This window comes from Lepeophtheirus salmonis, chromosome 2 (assembly GCF_016086655.4).
Source record: "Lepeophtheirus salmonis chromosome 2, UVic_Lsal_1.4, whole genome shotgun sequence".
NCBI classification, from domain to species: Eukaryota; Metazoa; Arthropoda; class Copepoda; order Siphonostomatoida; family Caligidae; genus Lepeophtheirus; species Lepeophtheirus salmonis.
Genome location: NC_052132.2, coordinates 7,211,104 through 7,230,118, shown reverse-complemented (window position 1 = coordinate 7,230,118; position 19,015 = coordinate 7,211,104). Strand labels below are relative to the sequence as shown.

Sequence of the window (19,015 nt, the reverse complement as noted above, 5' to 3'; positions counted from 1 at the left end):
ATCTATTTGCTAGATTATATGAAGAGTTTCTTTTACGGGCCTAATGGATAATGCTATTCTGTTCATTGACATAGTTTTTACAACAAAAGTTGACGAATTTGAAAGCTACTTGGTGTAGTACATTACAAAAACATGATTTTTTTTTATATATATATTTTAAATCAACGGGAATGCATGTAGTTTCATTTTGGAGCAAATTAATAAACAATTTAGTAAAACAGCGTCTTGGATTCGAAGATTTTAACGATATTTGACAGGCAATGTCCGAAGAATATATTAATTCATATAAGTGATGAACATGGTATGTTACAAAGTATAACAAATCCGATGTGTAACGTTATTTTTTCATTTTTTTGAAACATTTAGTTAGTCTATTCCTGCACGTTTACCAATACTATAAGGATGTAAAATGATCTTACGAACATCTGTATTACTCGTATCTATTTACGTAGGAGATCACCATCTTTTAGGGGTAGCCTATGTAGAACAACGTTGTCTTCTTTTGGCTGGCCAGGATAACCCGACTTATAGCCCGGAGCACAACAAATACAAGGCATTTTTGAAATATAGTGAGAATGGATTGAATACACAGTGACAAATAAATAATAACTCACTACCTTTTTCCCTTCCATTCTGTTCAAATGAGCATAGCTAATTTTACTTGTGTGTCATGTAAAGATAAAAAAAATAGCTTTGTAATTTTTCTGGTGTATTATTTCCACGCCATAACGGAAGAAATTTACTTCTTAGTGTTAAATGAAATAAACAAATCAACATCATGCCAGTAATTTGGTGTAAATTAATACTATTACAAGCTCCTTTGGAGTGACGCTAAAAAAATTATCCGACGCTTGATATGGATAGTCTCAACAAAAACGTCATCCTTCGATCCTTCTTTTTTTAATAGAAGGTTTTATTTGTTGGAACAGAACGTGTTTTAAATATTAGTTCCTTATTATAGTATTATAGTTCCCTATATAAGTTAGCTATTAAACGAAATAAATGCACTTGTATTGAATCTTTCATTCAATCTAAACTTCTATGTATCAATGCTAATTGTTACAAAAGATTTATTGATCAAAACTTGTTCCATAAGAAGTAGATTTTCAAAAAATATTTATTTTTGTATCTAGTATAGTTGATTTATATTGGCTAAAAAAAGTTACCTGAACTCTAGAGCTCTGAAATGTGAACTATTTCATTTATATTGCTAAGGGTTTGTCATTTTTAAGATCTCTAATAGGCCTTTTGGCAAATAGTCTTTAGATTTTGGAAGCTGCGAATGAAATGAAGTGGCTCATTTTTTGTTTTAAATTTTAAATTTCAAGTGATGACGCATTTAAGCTTATAAATATTTATGAAACTTTTATAAACAGATAACAAGAAAATTGATTATTTTTTTTAAATTAGAAAATGTAATTTGTTGTTGAGGAAATAGTCTCATGATCTTTAGAAATTTCAATAGGTACATTTTTAGCTAGAGTGTCAGGCAGAGAATGTAAAATTTTAGTAGACCGAGTCAAACAGCCTCAGGATAATCAGGGACAGTGATTTTGCAAGCCCTGAAGTAATTAAGAACATATATGACTATATTATTATTTCTAATAGTAAAAGTCACCCGCTTTGAGCAGTGGTCCTCAACCTGTAAACAGTCTGAGCTCAATTAAAATACAAATATACTTGCAAGTGTCTTATATTACAAATATTATTAATGTCTTTTATTTAGTGATGATAATAAGAGCATTTGTGACAAGTTAAAAAAATAAACCGAAAATCAACATGGTAACCCTGACAATTTGAAGAATGCTTTGGAGAAAAATAGCTTAGCTGTCATGACGTTTTATTAGATCAGCTGATATTATCTGTTGCAAGGAAGTGGGGGGGGGGAATAATCTTTCAATTCTTCTCTGAGTCCAACAAAGACTTACAATTATAACTCTGCAACATATCGACAGGATTAGTCTCCGTCTGTTATGAGGACCCGCAAATGTTCAATCAGGTTGTTTTAAATATAATGGAATTAATTAAAAAGGAAGTTCCTCTCCAGGAATTAAATCATAATGACAATAGGTTAGGAAAATAAAATTGACTCTTCAGATTGCCAACTCCAAAAGACCTTTTACAACGGGTTTTCATCACTACTTATATAAATGTATACAAGACTGGACATTATAGATATTGGAGAAATGAAAACGATTGCATCTGAAATAGTGGTGGGCGCAGAGTTTGAGAACCACTTCTCTAGAGTTATTATATATATACCCATTGTTGTGTCAGTTCTTATTTAGGACAGAAGACTACGATACTGTCCAGTTCAGTCTCAGTCCAGGCCAGTCCTGCATATAAGTCCTAAGACTTATAAAGTTCAGTCTTTGATGACGTCACCCAACTTTATTTTTTCTCTTTTTAATCAGTTCTAGAACTAACAGTCGGAAGGGCCGACATTCTTGTGGACAGGTCCTAAGATTGGACAGGACTGGACTAAATAAATAAGGACTAACACAGTACTAGTTATGTATGTACCTTATACATGTACAGTAAAAGTTTCTAAATGTCGAGGAATGAGACAAATGTGAATTAATGTAATGCTATACCTTTTACAAGCATCATTTCATATTTGTAAAAACAGTTGCATCTGTGTGGGTAAGTAGGGCATTAATAAGAAAATAAATATCTACTACACAAAACAATTATAGGGTTCGTAAATAAGACGTGGACATGTAATTAACTCTCGTTTTACCATTATTATGACGTGGTTTTGTCATTCTTTTTTCACATTCCGTCGTTGGTCTTACGTGCATCAAATAAATATTTATAAACATTTCACTAGTTCTTCATCATAAGTGAGCAAGAAGCAAAAAGTTGGCGGATCCTGATTTCATTGACGCAGCAATTATTGTGGAAAATATTATAGCAGTAGGAAAGTGCTCTGGGAGCCTTGTTTTCAAGTTTGCACATATGAAAAATACCTTTCAAGAAAAGTAGGGAGTGGAGAAAACGAGAAAATAATTTGAAGCGAAATATTGAGTTTATGGCTTGTCTGGAAAAGAGGATAAAGAAAGACAATACGAAATCCATGAATCGCCTCTCCAACAAACTATCTGTGGCTTCACAGACCATCAGGAGGGCCTTGAAGGTCATCATGGCATTGTCCTCTAATATGAAGATCCCCCCTCCTACCTTTTGACATAATTTTTGAAGGCCAAATGAATAATCGGGGCAATAATGACCACAGACTCGCAAACGTAAAAGAAGAGGTTAAGGGAGTATACTGAACCAAACATCCAAATTAGATAATGTTCCTTGAGGTAAAGGCAGCCAGTTGCAAAAAGATGCACCTTTTTCCCAGAAGCCCGAGGATAAAATCGACTGGGTGGCTTATTTCAAGATGCTCCAGTACACCATCTTGCCATAGTTGAAGATAAACTACCTAACAGAAATTAAATATGGACACGGGATGGCTCACTATCACATACATCAGCGAAATGGCAGAAGTTCCGGCAGGGGGGGAGGGGATTTGGTTCAAGGACATGTGGTCTTCATACTCGCCATATTTGAATCAACTGGACTTTCTTTCTTAGAGGGAGAGACCAACAGAACTCCCCACTGAATTGTGGACTCGCTGAAATCCTCTATCGAGGCTGCATGGGACAACTTGTCCAAGAGTTTGTGATCAACGCATATCTTATCATCCCTTGCCTTTAGCTCTCCCTTTTTTGGGAGGGGGAAACTACGAAAATCATGGAAATCAGGTATTTGAATGAATTATAAACTTATAAATTTCTTAAATAACTTTTATCGCCAGAAACTTTTTTGTAATCTTCTGCAACATTCTTAAAAAAATGCAACTTTCAGTTATTGTAATAATGCAATTTCTTGGAATAATTGGAAAATTTTGCCATTTTTAATCAAGGTTTGGTATATTTGATTAATTTTTTTGCTTTTATGTCGTTCTTTGGCTTTTTCTTTTTATCTATGTTCAATTTATATACGTTGGTACTAATGCCATATCACCTGTTGATCTATATATCACACTCAGTATTATTAAAATTAATTAGTAAATTTTTGACACCTTTATTTTGTTAAATATAATTAAAATTTCATGAGATATTTTTTTAATTTATTTTTTCTCCTTTTTTTGAAATGAAGTAAGCTTTTTTAGAACTTCAATATTTATCTATTCGTGCAAAATGGAAGAAATAGTTTTAAAAAATCTTACAAATTTAAATAGCATTATTTTGAGTCTATGTCGACTGTGTATCATGTAATAAATTCGTATAATATATGGGGTAAAGTTTTACTATAAAAAACTACGTAAAAAATATGTTGACTAATGTAGGGTTATAACGAATTTGAAAATAGTGTATCCTTCAGAGTAGTGTTGAGACGAGTCCAGTCTCAGGAACAATAATATTATTTCTTGAGACCAGTGCTTCAGTTCTTGTACTGAGAGTCCTTTGGATTTGTTACAGTATCCAATTAATTAACTGCAATTGTATAAACATGCAACTAGACACTAAAGCAATTCTTTTATATTCGACAGAATCGATTTATGTATACAGATACAAATAGGTGTATTTGGTTTCGATGGTAAAAAATTATTAATTAAAGAAGGTCCATATGAGCTATAAATAGCTTTTAATTAATTAAATCTTATTTGTTATTAATTAGTTAGATAATATATCAACATGTCAAAAAGAGACAACCATAAGATAATTTTATTTTGTACGTCTATATGTTTATAAATATCAAGATACTACTGGGTAGTGCAAAAGCTTTGAATTTTTTTGGAAACATATTTTATAACTCAGCTTAAACTCAGAGCTGGAGGGGCTCGAGCACCCACCCCAAATTGAGGAATTTTTGCTTTTTACTAGAAAAATAAACATTTGAAATTTTTGTCAAAATCTGTACATTTTTTAAGTATTTTTCCCGGAATTTTTTTTTGTCAACAGCTGTAGAATTTTGTAATTTTTTTCCCAAAAAAAAAAAAAAAAATCAGAACAGGTTTGAATTTGGGAACATTTTTAAAATTTTATTTTTAAATTTTTTCCATAAATTTAATATTTCAAATGAGCTTTTCAAGTTTTTATCCAATTTTTTTTGTAAGCAACTGTTGATTTTTTCAATTATTTAAAATTATTGTATCGAAAACATTAAAGTTTATTATCAAGTCACAAGAACAACAAAGGTGAAAGATTTCAACCTTGTTTCTAGCAAGAATATCATAAAAGTATTTATTGCTGCTAAATATGGCTTAAAGACACCCGTTTACCGTATTAAAGTGGTCCTGGATAATGGTGAGGATCTGTGAGAAGCCAAAGGAGGGGTAATTCAAGAAAGTTATTTATTGAAGCCATTAAAGAGCAGCTGGATCTCTCCATGACGGAGATGGCCATGGACATCAATGTATCAAGGTTCATCTTGTCAAGATGCATCAAAGGGGCGAATGGTGTCTTTCTATGGATCCAATAAGCACTACTCCAAGCAGCAGAGATGGTAAAAACGTGAACCATCGTTTCAATTCCGGGTTTTTTTGTGAACTATTGGCCTCCGCAATCCCAAATCCGAATATCCTAGATTATAGTATATGTTGCTTAGTAGAGTCCCAGGCCTGCAAGAATAAGGCCCCCAAATTTTAAAGATTCAAAAAAATATGTCAATGAGGATGAGGAGTAGCCTACCATGTTAGTTGTCTACATTAAAAGTACTTGCAACAAATTTATCCGGCGTCTGTAAGTCGTTTAGTGCATACAATTGTTAATTAGATTGTCATTTTCTCTTTCTTCTGATTTTTGTTCAAGATTGTTTTTATAATTAGAAACCACATATTATATCCACATATAAGAATACTATAATAAATATCCAAAATGTAGATATACATATTCCAAATATTTTTCTTTCAATGATAAAGTTACAATTTTTGATTAAATCATTTATTGTCAAATCAAAATTTAAAAATATTAAAATATAATCTTCAAAATACTTGGCAAATTTTTCTATAGTATAAAATCTTTATTTGATTTGAGATACTTTTTTGGCCCCAATATGGCCCCTTTACCACCTATGCAATTTGTGGTGCACACAAAGAGTTAATAAGAATAATTGGTTGATAGAAAATTAACCATAATATCTCGAATAATATATATGTAATTTACATTAAATTAAGAGAAAAATCAATATATTTTACTTTTGTGTTGACAAAAAATATATGCAATAGTGTTGTCATGTTTCTAATATTTTTCTGTTGGGTTCCAGTGTCACAATAAGCATATGTTTTTTGATACTTTTTCTAGATAAAATTATTAAAAAAATATCGGTAAGAGCAGTTTTAAGCATTTACAGAAACGTCTATGTTTGGAATGATGGGAATGGGTTAGTACATAAATTTGATGACGATATAAAAAGACAATGATTATTCTCGTATTTACCATTTTCCAACTAAGAAATTTGGTAGTTACATCCTAATATATATTTTCTTTTTGAACGTGTCAGTAGTACCCCAATACCACTAGAATACCGGTAGTTGAACAATACTTAACTATGTTAACACGTTGCCTAGAACCATTTTTTTTATTGAAATCTTTGAAAATCGATTAAAATTGTCAACTGCGCCATGTATTATCTGATTGTATCGCGGATATATTCTTAGAATATATACGAGAGACTTCTACATAGATATGCACGTTTCGCAGGTGACTACAACTCGTACCATGAACATTACTTTGTGATCAAGTTGGAAACGACATCTGAACAAAGATGTTATCAAAATTACTAACTTTAGAACACAGACTCTGCAGCAAGAGACATGGCTCAAAATATGGAAACCCGACGTTCCAACAGATTCCAAAAGATACTGTAGATGACCTGGATTTATAACAGTTGTTGGTGAAGATTCCTTATCTATTTTTGACATTATGAGGCTAGAAACCAGTTGACGAATAGGAATAAGATCCTGGCTGTTGCACAAGCAAAGAGAAAATTTATGACATGTCTGTTGTTAACGATGGAGTGGTAAAAGGCGGGAAAATAGCACAATACTTTCTTGGCCGACCTCGAAAGAAGAAAAATTTACAGAACATCCGTCAAGTTGTTGAGATAAAAAAAACTTTATAACAAAAAAGTAGTAAATATTTAAAAATTGACAAATGATATATATGTATAAAGTAGTAACTAATTTAATTAAAATTTTACATGAAGATGATAATTAGTAAAAAAAAATGACTAGAAAAAGAAAAACTATAGTCTTTTTTTCTTCCTTTCTCAACTGAAGTTTAACAAGGTATTTTTTATTTGAACGGTCTAGGTGCATCATTTATAGCTTGCTTTAATAAAGGAAAGCTAAATGAAAAAAAAAAAAAATTAACACAAGATTATCTTAAGTTGATCAAATAAATATTTTATTTTTTACATAATTTAAAAAAAAATGCATATCATAAAAGTTTTACTTAACCCTTTCATGCATAGAAGTAACTACAGTGTACATCTATTTGAAAGTGTTTCTCTACATATATCTACATGGATTATGAAACAATGCAACATATTGTCCACTCCTGTGGAACCTATTGCATCATATTAATTAAACAAATCCTATTGGCTAATGGATTTTAAAAGGAAAAGTACTCCATTTTATTAAAATGGACGATAAAGTAGAAGTAAATATGGAATTTCATCCTATTTCGGTCTCTACATTTTTATAATTAAGCATCTATTCAGATAAAAAAAATATAAATATATTAAATAATATATAAGTGACGATTATGCAATGGTATTTCCAAAATATTATTGCAAAGTGGAGAAAATGCTGATTTTTCATGTGTCCACTCAGTTGTATATCATGCATCTAGAACTATTTTTCAAGTTGAATTGAGTTTATTTTTTTTATTAATGTGCATTAATGTATTCTCACCGACGCAAGAAACAGTGATGGTATATCAAAGTATTTTTTCACTTCCTTGATATAACTACAGTGAATGTTGGTTTCATATACATAGGAAGTCTGAAAATGGGGAGAAAGATCTGTCGCATTTCAAAACATCAATCGCTCAAGCTCTCATACAAGATCCGTGAAGATAAAGACCAGTGGTAGGCCAAGCGCGACTTCACCGCCTAAAAAAGGGAGATCAGTGTCGAAAGCTTCTCTGAGATCCAATATTCCTAAGGAAATCATGGACCATAGTTATAAGAGGCAAAAAATGCGAATAGATGCCAAGACGCTTATTGTACTCAAAGAACTATTTATATGTTCTAGCAATTTCTTTTAGCTTTTTGTTGGATGCTTTTGGTAGTTATCAAACAAAATATGATAAAAATACACTATGATATTCCCTTAGATCTTATCTAATATATATTTTAAACTATAAATAAAATTTGTATGTAATAATTGATAAGCATTATGTAATTTTTGGGTTACCAAATGCACAAAGTAGACTCTAGTGGACAAATGAAAATTTCCTAACAGGTTTAAGTTGGAAGTAACTTTTTTAAATATTATTTTTATACATCACTAAGGATGTATAAGAGCACCTGGTAAAAAATCTTGGCTTTATGCTTAGAAATTGCAATTGAACTAAATGTAAACTTAAACTAAAATCGCACATAACTCCATGGATAATAATGCTAGAGATCTTAAATTGACGTTAGCAAATGCAATGTCATGCTAGAATTTTAAGTTGGTGCAGTTTGTCCCAATCGGATTTATCCTTGAAAAACAAAGACTTTACCAGCCCGTTTGATCTGAATCCCTCACTCTACTATGTACGTGGTGTCGTCGAGAGAAAGTCCAATAAACGTGCATTTAACACAATTGACTCCTTGCTCTACTACAATTATCGGGGCAGTGGTAAACATGAACAAGAAGTTTGATAAGTTTCTTATCAAGACTTGTCCCAGGCTCAACTCCAGGTTAGAGGCTATAGATGAAGTTGTAGATGGTTGGTCATGACCCCCATTATATAAGAGAAAAATATTTTTGAGTGTAATTTACATTATCCTTCAATTTTGAGGATTTAAAAAACCCCACCGTGTAGATAACGCATTTAAAGTAATTGTAATTCAAATAACTTTCCTTTTATCAAGCCATCCTTATTAATTAGTACTTTCAATCCATTATCAATATAATCAAATATTCAAAACAAAAGAATTATTAACTCTCTACAACCCTCTTAAGACAAAGAAAATTTAAAGCTGATAATCCCTATTCATATTCTTAATTAATATTTAAATTAAGGAATAATAATAATAGCTCCTTTGTCATTTATTTTCTTTCTTGACTGACAATTTGAAATGGTCAAACAAAAAGGGAAAATATTTTAGGTAGGAATAAGTACATAGATCACTCTTAGGTTAGTTATTCCTTAAAGAAGTTTGAATGAAGTTATTTCCCCATATTCATTAATCATATTTTTTTTTAAATACATGGAAAAAGATGTAAAGGAGAGCATTCAAAAGGAGAAAGTCAAGGAAGCCTTTGAACAAAGTTAAGATATATTTTTCTTTTTCTTGAATTAATAAAGTTTGATTATTTTCCTTGTTTAATGTACAGGATATAAGGATGATTCACTTAAACGTTCGTAAGCCGAGAAGAAAAAACCTGTGACTTATTTTTTTAACTGATTTTATTAAAATGTTCACATAATTTATCATTATAGCATAAATTTGACATTCAATCCATAAAATTGCCATTAGCTTGGATAACGTCCCACAGTCTCCCTGACCATTCCACATTTCCTTATTCTAGCTCTCAGGGATCTTGTGGTGCTATGGGGACCTTTATTGAAAACTTGTTCAAAATTGCCCAGAACAAAATTGTCTAAAGGTTTTAATTCTGGCTAATTAGGAGGATTCTGCGGGACGTCAGAAAAATTGAGCGTTCTTTGGTCATGTAAAAGGTCCCCGTCTTGCTGCCCCATCCAAGATTTGCCGTTCATGATGTTAAGGCTCCAGGTGAAGGCTTTAGTGTAGATAACACTGATTTAGACCTTGGCGTGGATCTTCCACCCCTTCTTGAAGATGAAGGGTGGCATAACGTAACCCTTGCTACTAACAGCCCCAAGAATCATAACTTGCTTTCGATACTTGACCTTCGTGATCCTTAGATCGTTATAAGAACTTTTTGCCAAGTATATATTGTTACTGGAGCTAACCTTCTGGGTTTGACAGAAATTTTTCTCGTCTGAAAAGAACCAGACAATATCTTTCACGGCATGTTTCTATTTTAGCTTGATCAATGCCTTGGTTCGAGTAACCCTTTTCTTCCTGTTTGAGGTGGTTAGATTCTCTTTCTTGCCACGTGCATAACTTTGGTAACGTAATGATTCATTGATGGTACAATGAAGAGTTGAACGGGACTCTATGTCCATGCTGTCAGAGATCACATTCATCGATTGGCAAGGATTCTTCTCAATTTTTTGGTTATTTTCTTCAGGACTCTGGACGATTTTGGCCGCTTTTAGGCAAAAGTGCACAACGTTTTTGTGCCTGATTAAAATAAGAGGAAGTATGTTGTCGTAAGGAAGCATAATGAGCAACTGAAGTGATAGAGTGACATTTGTACTAGACTTACTCTTCATTGTATAATTTGTTTTAAAACATGTTTGTAGGAGATGGGACGAGTCCAGAGAAAATTGCGAACGTTTAAAAGAACTACCCTTTACAATATATATGTACATAAATATCTCTAATGAATACTTTAGTTCAACAAATACATAAAAAGAATAATAAATTCCTACTTGCAGTTAGAGTAATGAAGGCAAGGAGACTTTCGACATGTTGTGTAGTACCTACTCAAAAAGTATAATTACGGGCAGGCTACTATTTGTGTGTGTTACAATTAATAAAAAGCAGTGTTCACCTTCCTTCTTTGTCAATAATAGACTACGATTCCCCATACCGCAACACGTATTATTTTACTTTTTTTTTTTTTTGTACATGTATAGAAAAGAAAGTTACGTAGAATATTTACAGTGATATGTTCCACAATAATTGTTTCATAGTGATCAACCCATAAAAAGTTCTATTTGTTTCTTCTCTTCATAAAAGTGCGTAGATTTGTGAATATGTAATTCATTTGCTCAAAAAGTATTTAATATTATAACACCTCCAAGAAAATGTTTAGTTACTTATTCGTTATTAAAAGTAAGAAGCAACTTTTTATTTATAAAGATTTTATGTTATATTTTTCTAAGCGCTTTTTATCAAATATATACTGTCACGGAACCTTTTATACTCTGCATAGAATGTAGGGAAGACAGGGATTATTTTTCAAATCTTTTTTTTTCCAGAACTTACAACCATATAGTTTGATATTATATGGTATATTATTGATTATTTGGAAGAAAAAAATAATCATTAGAGATAGCTAATAGAAGCTACATTTGATGGGTTATTTTTTTATTTTTTTTTATAAAGGAGTAACATTTTTTAATCTAGATGTTTCATTGTTTTTGCTGTAAATTGTATAATTTAAATAATGTGTTTTTTTTGGCAATCAGTTATTGCAAACTTTATCAAGTTAAAATCTCACTCATTGATACAGAATTTTGAATATTATATCACTCAGTGCAAATAAACTCCTTGAAATCAGTGTGTTACTTTTTTTCTATTGATTTTTATTATTTAAAGTCTATTTTCCAACGTTTATTTGTTTACTTTTCAACAAAAAAAAAACAAATTAAATAAAAAGTTTGACAAATTTACAGCTCTACATTGAATTTTTTTATTGTTGCTACTGTCTTTCGTCAGTTGCAATAGTTGACGTGTTGGAATCAAATGTAATTTGGGAAAAAACTAACAATTGGTTTAATACCGCGCAATAGCAAACAAAATACTTTTATTAAATTTTGCTGTGCTTATGACTAAAACCAGCCCCGAGTAGTTGAGTACCAAAAGAACGTGTATTTTGTCATTAAATCATATGCTATTTCTTTATCTCTAAATTGGAGACAGCGACAACAGGAAGTTGAAGTTGAATCATCAAAACTTTTTAATAATAAGGAATAAACTTTGCTAAGCAAAGTCAGAAGAATAATAAATTATTGGTGTAGTGAGTAGTGTATTAAAACATGAATACTTTTAATTTATAACTTCAACACGATACAATCTACTTAAAAACAATAAATTTCGACAAATTATATAAAATAAATAAATGCGTGGCTCAGCTCTTTTAATCATTAATCTACCGCCCTTAGCGGCAATGATGGCTTCCAGGTGGCATCAGAAACCCTGGCATCCGTTGCTGATATAGTCATCTGTCGTAGCGCCCAAGTGCTGGCTGACAGTAGCATTGAGGGCCTCGGTGTTTGGATGACGGACACTGAAGGCCTTGCTCTCGATATGCACTTAAATGGACTAGTCAAGGGGGGCTAGCATCAGGCTGTAAGGGAGAAAAAAGTGAAAAAAAGAGCTAAAAAAATCTGCAATGACTCATTCAGAAGAGTATTACAACAGAAAAGATGGCTTTCTTTCATTGCCGGTGTCAAAAGTGGCCTCTCCTCCCACACAAGGATCTTTCAACCCACTTTTTTGTATAGCTGTCTGAACAGTTGGGTGTGAATCCCAAAATCTCTTGCATGGGCCCTCATGTACTTAAGGGGATTGGCCTGGGCTGTTTTCTTTAACTCCTCCGGGTCCAGTTTGTCTTTTTTTCATAGAGATCTTCTGCCTTTCCAACGTTTCAAACTTGCTGATGGCGTAGATGCTGGTCTGGAGACGCCTAACTGATTTGAGTACGCGAATGGAAATTCGTCTATCACGTTCAAGTAACATTTTCTCGACTTGTACAGTAGCCCAAGAGCTCAGTTTTGTTTGTTTTAGTAGCTAATTGATTATGTTTTAATTTATCAAAAGATCATTAATTTCAATCACTCATCCTTCATTAACTATTGAATTAGTAGGTGTTCAGATTTCAATGGATCACCCGGTATCTGCACTACAGTGTATTTATTATGTTGTCAACTGCCCATATATCTCTTTCTTTTCTCCTAATCAGTGCTCTGAATATGGATTGATAGAATAATTCCATACAATGATTTAATAATCATTTCATAGTTGAGAAGAATTGGCTAACCACAAAATGATTTTCGGTCTCTTTCGTCCATTTCTTTTCGGATGAAAGGTTGCGTGATACAATTAAGGTAACTACGAGTTATTTAGACAATTACCACTTTGGAGGATCTTAAAAATAGATAGAAGGTATCCATAAAGACTGCAAATAATTATGCTATCATTAGTGTTGTGTTGGTCCTTATTTAGTACCGAAGACTGTAGTCCCGTGCAGTTCCGTCCTGCATATTAGTACTAGAACATATACGTTCGGTCCTTGATAACGTCACTCAACTTTATTTCCTCTTTTTTAAATCATTTTGAGTATTGACTGTCCAAAGGAATGATAGAACCGCTCCTCAGATTGGAGTGTACCAAATAAATAAGGACATACACAACACTAGATATTTGTGATGTAAATCGTCTGTATTCTTATGTTTTTTTGAAATTAGTAATCTAAAGAATGAATTTTCTTTTCCTCATGTGTGGTCATTATTATTTAACTCCTGAGTAGTGAAATTCCTTTCCTACGAGATTCAATGATACTCATAACCTGATTGAACATTAGTGTGCTCATAAAAGACAGTGAGTAAGCTGTGGGATTTGTTGTCATAATAGTAAGTCCTTCTTGGACTCGGAGTATAATTGAGGATCTTGCCAACGTCCTTGTTTATTTCTTTCTCCTCTTCCTTCCTCGTAGCCACTGATTGTGACTGATCTAATGCATTGTCATAAGCTATGCGGCTCTCCTCCAAGACATTCTTTAAATTGTCAGGATAACCATGTTGATTTTCTGTTTTTTCTTTTTTATCATGATTCATGATAAATACATGAAAGAGTCGTAGTACCTAAGCTATGGAACATAGTGATATATGATCTCTTCCAAAATCATCCTTCGGACCACGGATCAACTCCGAGTGTTAATTGTCGGAATAACTCGAAATCGTTGAGATCTTTTTTCTCCTAATCCAATAATATGTTATTCCCTTAGGGTAGTAATTTCCTTATTATTTTTTTAGGTAGCAATGATTGAATTTCTACTTTCTACTTTCGTTGTCTCCACTTTTGAGATAGAATGAGAAAATATGAAACGTAGGCAAACTTGCCCCAAAATTTTTTTCAACTTTCACCATCTCCCCTACCTATTAAACATACCTTCATAGTATGTTTTAAACACATCATTGGCTATATTATATATCTGTATAAAAAATGTACCCTACTACTCATATATGTAAACAAAGGTTACCTGGACAACATGACTTTCTTGTATTTTAGCAACGAACTAATCTATCAACTAATAAAATATATATATATATATATATATTATAAATTAATATTTATTTTTTTCCTGCAACATTTTTACTTCTATTTATCACATACCATTTTGCAACTTCGCAAAATGGTATTAAAATAATATGTCACTCTGGTATCAGTGGATTCAGTAAATTTTTTTATAAAGAAAATATAAATATTGGGGTGTAAAGGGTAGGGCTGCACTCAATATTGCCATTTTCAGCCTCAATTACATCCTTTACACGTCGTTAGAAGGCCTTACAGGAGTTTATCACAAACTTCTCCGACAAGTTGTCCCACACAGCCACTATGGTCACCTTCAATGAGTCCACATTCCGGTATAGAGTTTTGTCGGTTCCCTTTTCTATGTGCTATACACAGCACAGTCCAGTGGTTTCAAATCTGGCGAGGAAGGGCCACATCTTTTCAACCAGAACCCAGCCTACATTCTCCCCTCCAAAAAGAAAAATAGAGGCATCTTCTTGCCATCAGAAGCCACGATTTTTTTTTGGGATGGATGGTTGGTGCAGTAAAACCTTAGGACCTCTTCATTTTTTCCCCCGAGCCAGCGGTCGTTCCAGTGGTTGTAAACTTGGTCAACCGTGAAAATCTTCTTGAGCAAGAAGATTTTCATTGTAGAACCACTTGCTTGATCCATCATAGGATTTTCTGGGATTTCTTGAACCTCCTGGCCTTCATGATCTCTGTCAGAAGGTGGTGTGCCATAATCATGTCTGAGAACAATCCCAAGTCGTCCTTCACAGCCTCCCTGATGGGTCTATCAGCCACGAAGGAGTCATTGGGGAGGCGATTTATCGATTTGATGAAGTCTCCTTTGATTATTTTCTACAAGCTGGCCAGGAATTCCTTTTATCTCTTTAAATTGTACTTCCTGATTACCTGGAGAAGTCTTCTCCAGTACTCTTGATCTTGACCACCTTGAAAATCAAGCTCCTTGAGTACTTCACAATGTCCATAATCCTCGCCACTTCAACTACAGCATTTAGGAGTTCTGATATGCCCTGCCTTTTGCTCACTCATGATGACAAGATGGCGAAATATTCCTTATAGTTTATATATGCATAAAGGATGGTTGAACCAAAATGTCAAGAAGGTTCACTAAACCAACCTATATTTAAAAGAAATTTAACATTAATTTACATTCAAAGTATTTCTGCCTAACCCTGTACACAATTATGTATCTGCATATATTTAAGTTAATTTTCATCAACATTGAGATAAACAGATTTGGCATTTCCATTTGAAAGTACATTCTAATGCATTAATATAAAAAATCTATTAACTACTTGTTGTTTACAGAATAATATTGTTATAAATATTACTTAGAACAAAAACAACCAAATTTAATACGTCTTATTCAATAATAAACCCATTCATTTCAAAACAGAGACTAATACAATGTGGGCCCCATAACACAAAAACAAGCTAGAATGATTTTAATCAACATTAAGTGTAGATAATATTTGTATTCATAGACGAATGTTTTACAATTTATATAAATAAATTATTCATATAAACCCTTTGTGTGTGCTGCAAATTGCACTTGAATTAGGCAAAATTGATCGTCACAATAGGAGAAATGTATTGATTTTTTTTCGTTGAAATGTGTCATATCGGTCACAATATAATTATCAAAATTCAAATAAAATTACAAACTATAGTTTAAAATTTTTTAGTATCGTATGTCATTATTCCAGAAATTTGAATACAAAGCCAGTAATAGACTCAAATATGTCTTTGAAGTATTGGGCAGTGTCTATAGGTAAATGAAGTAAACAAATCAATTTGGAATTTCTTCTTTTTTTTGTTTTATGTTCAAGACTGTTGTTATGTTGACGTAATTTAAATAACTTTTAACATTTAGAATCTTTAAGTACAGGTTAAATTTTAATTTATGCTTTACCTATACGAAAAAAAGACTTTGCGGAGCATTAGACTCATACTATGTCCATTATTTTAAAAACACAAAATTTTATCGTAAATATTTCCTTTCTTTTATGGAGACATATTTTTTTTTTCTAATTTTTGTAAAATAACAGAGCTCATAGTTATGTTGTATCATTTTGTCCCGAATCAAACTCAGTGACCAAAAGAAGGGGATTATTAGTTCTGGAGAATGCTGTTTAACACATCATTATTCTCTAAAAAAATGCAGGCATTTTTGAGTTTGTTTAAAAACTAACTGAAGTAAGACATTGCATATATCTACTTTTTTTTTTTTTTGAAGGTCACGTTGATATAGCTGAAAATAATAGTAAATACTTAGACGAGTCATTTACACAAAGGAAAATCCTATTATACTAGTTTTTTTATTTATTTCATGATTACTATTACTTGTCCAGGAATTTTAAATTAATTACTTTTAACACACCAGTGTATACTATTAAGGATTTTGTTGAAGAACAAAAAAATGTATAAAGCCATCATTATACTATCCTATCCCATGTTATCATTAGCATACAAGTATTCTTATGTAATGAAAGTAATTTCGGACTTTTTCGTACAGGTATTTTTAATAGCAGAAATTATTTGTTAAGTAATAATTATTGTTTTTCTTTGTAAACTTTATTTGCTCTGATATTTTAAATATTCATTTTATAGTATAATCATATGAAAAACTAATATTTTTTACGATAAACGAAAAGGCAACATTTTATGTAAAGTATGTCGGAAAAAAACCCATTTTGTCACTGTAACAACATCAAGAATAAATTATTAATATCATTACCCGATATTGTATAGAAAATATGTCTATGTATATTTTTAGTATTTGGGAGTAACAAATTTTATGTATACAGAATGTCCAAAAATGGATAGTGGTTTTTTAAAGAAATCATGAAATAACCTGAACAAGATATTTTTTTTGCGCGAAAAACTTTATTTACTTCCTAATATGACACACTTTAGGCTTAATAACTTTTTCTATGCGTTTTGGCATCCCTTCATACGAATTATTCAGAGTAGCTGGGGAAATTTTGTCCGAACCTTTTGTCAGTTTTTTTCTCTAAATTGATCTTATAAAGTTGCTGGCGCATTTTCATTGAGATCCCTTGAGACCAAGGCTCACAAATTTTCATTGGGAGACAAATCAGGACTGTTGGTAGGAATCCAAGTTGTCTGAACACCACTTTTGTGCCTTTTTTGGACTAGTGAGCAGGGGTACCATTCTAATGGAAAATGAGGTACAGTTTCTTCAGTACGAGACAAAACTGACACCAGAGACTTACTGAGGATATCTGTTACGTAGTACTCGGCCGTCATAGTTTGGTTTCGGGGAATCAGGTGAAGATCTGACACTGCCTAGTGGCTGATAATGGCCCCAACCTGATTTTTCTGAGGAAATTTCACAGTTGGAGTGGGTTCCACATTTCCCTTATCTCTTGCCTAAGCCCAATCTGTTTGGGGATTTTGGGCATGAAATACCTCAAATGAACTTTCATGACTGAAGAGGATACATTTCCAATCATCTGCAGTCCAGTGTTTCCACTCACGACAGAATTGACGCCGGGCCTTCCTTTGGTTTTCTGAATATTTTAGGTGCAGACGAGGTTTGAATGGCAATACATTCAAAGAGTGCCTCAAGCAGTTGTGGACAGATGACTTGGATATTGAATAGCCCTTTGAAGTCAATCTTGCTGTAAGTTTCCTTGTGGATTGCTTCGTTTTGGTAAAAGATTTTGAAATCACCAGTTTGGGAACTTTGCTAATTTTTTTTCTTCCTTTCTCGACCTTCTGATTTGCAAGAGTTTATCCATCCTTCCTGTTCTTACACGAATTCTCAATGGTCCTGAGAGGAATCTGTAACCTTTGAGCTACGTCTTTCTGGCTTGATCCACCCTCTATCATACCAATAGCCTTGGCCCTGGTCTCCAAAGAGTGATTTCTCACCATTTCGGATATTGAATTTCAACTAACATCCTGTGGTTTTTTCTGAGCCCTTTTACAATGATGTATGATGGAAATATCGAAAATTATTGCATCAGAAAAATTCAATAATACCTAATGATTATATGAGCCAAATTTCCTTTTATTTGGACCAAAAATATATTTTTTTAATACTTATAAAACGGATATTTTTAATACTACATCAATTTTTGGACATTCTGTATTTAGGGATTTTACTTGTAATTATATTTACCTTACTATAATATACTATACAGCTATTACCTTGACAGATGGAGATAATAAAAAAATCATGAACATTTTTTAGAGTTAATGTTATTTTTTTCTAAAGCTCCTATCATTATTCTTTAGCGTTGTATCCGTCTTAGGATTGCATTGATAATTTGTCTTTTATTCCAATCGGTCCGATCTTTTTTCACCATTCATCATTCTTTAAGACCGATTGGTTTGTCTTACATTCTTGCCTATCCTTTTATTTTATTCACTCCTAGCTAAGATTAAAGAAAATAAAAACCAATAAAGAAACAAATGTTAGCTAGAACCATAATACTGCTTAAGTTCTAGCCCCACACCTCCTATATTAAGATGATGGTATTTTGTATCACTGAAAGAGATTATGATACATTTAAACAGCTGAAATGACGTAATTTGTAATTAGGTTTTATAGGTTGTTGTAGTTACCATAAAAGGACCGTTAAAGACATGTTCTAAGAGTGTCAAAATTAATCAGGACCGTACTAATAGAACAGTGTTCTTT

At 32.3% G+C, this 19,015-nt stretch overlaps 1 protein-coding gene and 1 long non-coding RNA gene across 2 annotated transcripts in view; one reads left to right on the top strand and one right to left on the bottom strand.

The window, feature by feature from the left end:
• Positions 1-9,599: 9,599 nt before the first annotated feature.
• LOC139907704 (uncharacterized) lies at positions 9,600-10,642 on the bottom strand. The gene is made up of 2 exons (XR_011784440.1): positions 10,565-10,642; positions 9,600-10,479 (listed from the first exon to the last, which is right to left on the bottom strand). It is a non-coding gene; the product is annotated as an uncharacterized lncRNA (long non-coding RNA).
• Positions 10,643-10,743: 101 nt separating this feature from the next.
• LOC121132531 (potassium voltage-gated channel protein Shab) overlaps positions 10,744-19,015 on the top strand; it is a 72,368-nt gene continuing 64,096 nt past the window's right edge. The window contains exon 1 of the mRNA XM_071894179.1: positions 10,744-11,136. The gene's annotated coding sequence lies outside the window, so the exon portion shown is untranslated. The remainder of the gene's footprint in view (positions 11,137-19,015) is intronic.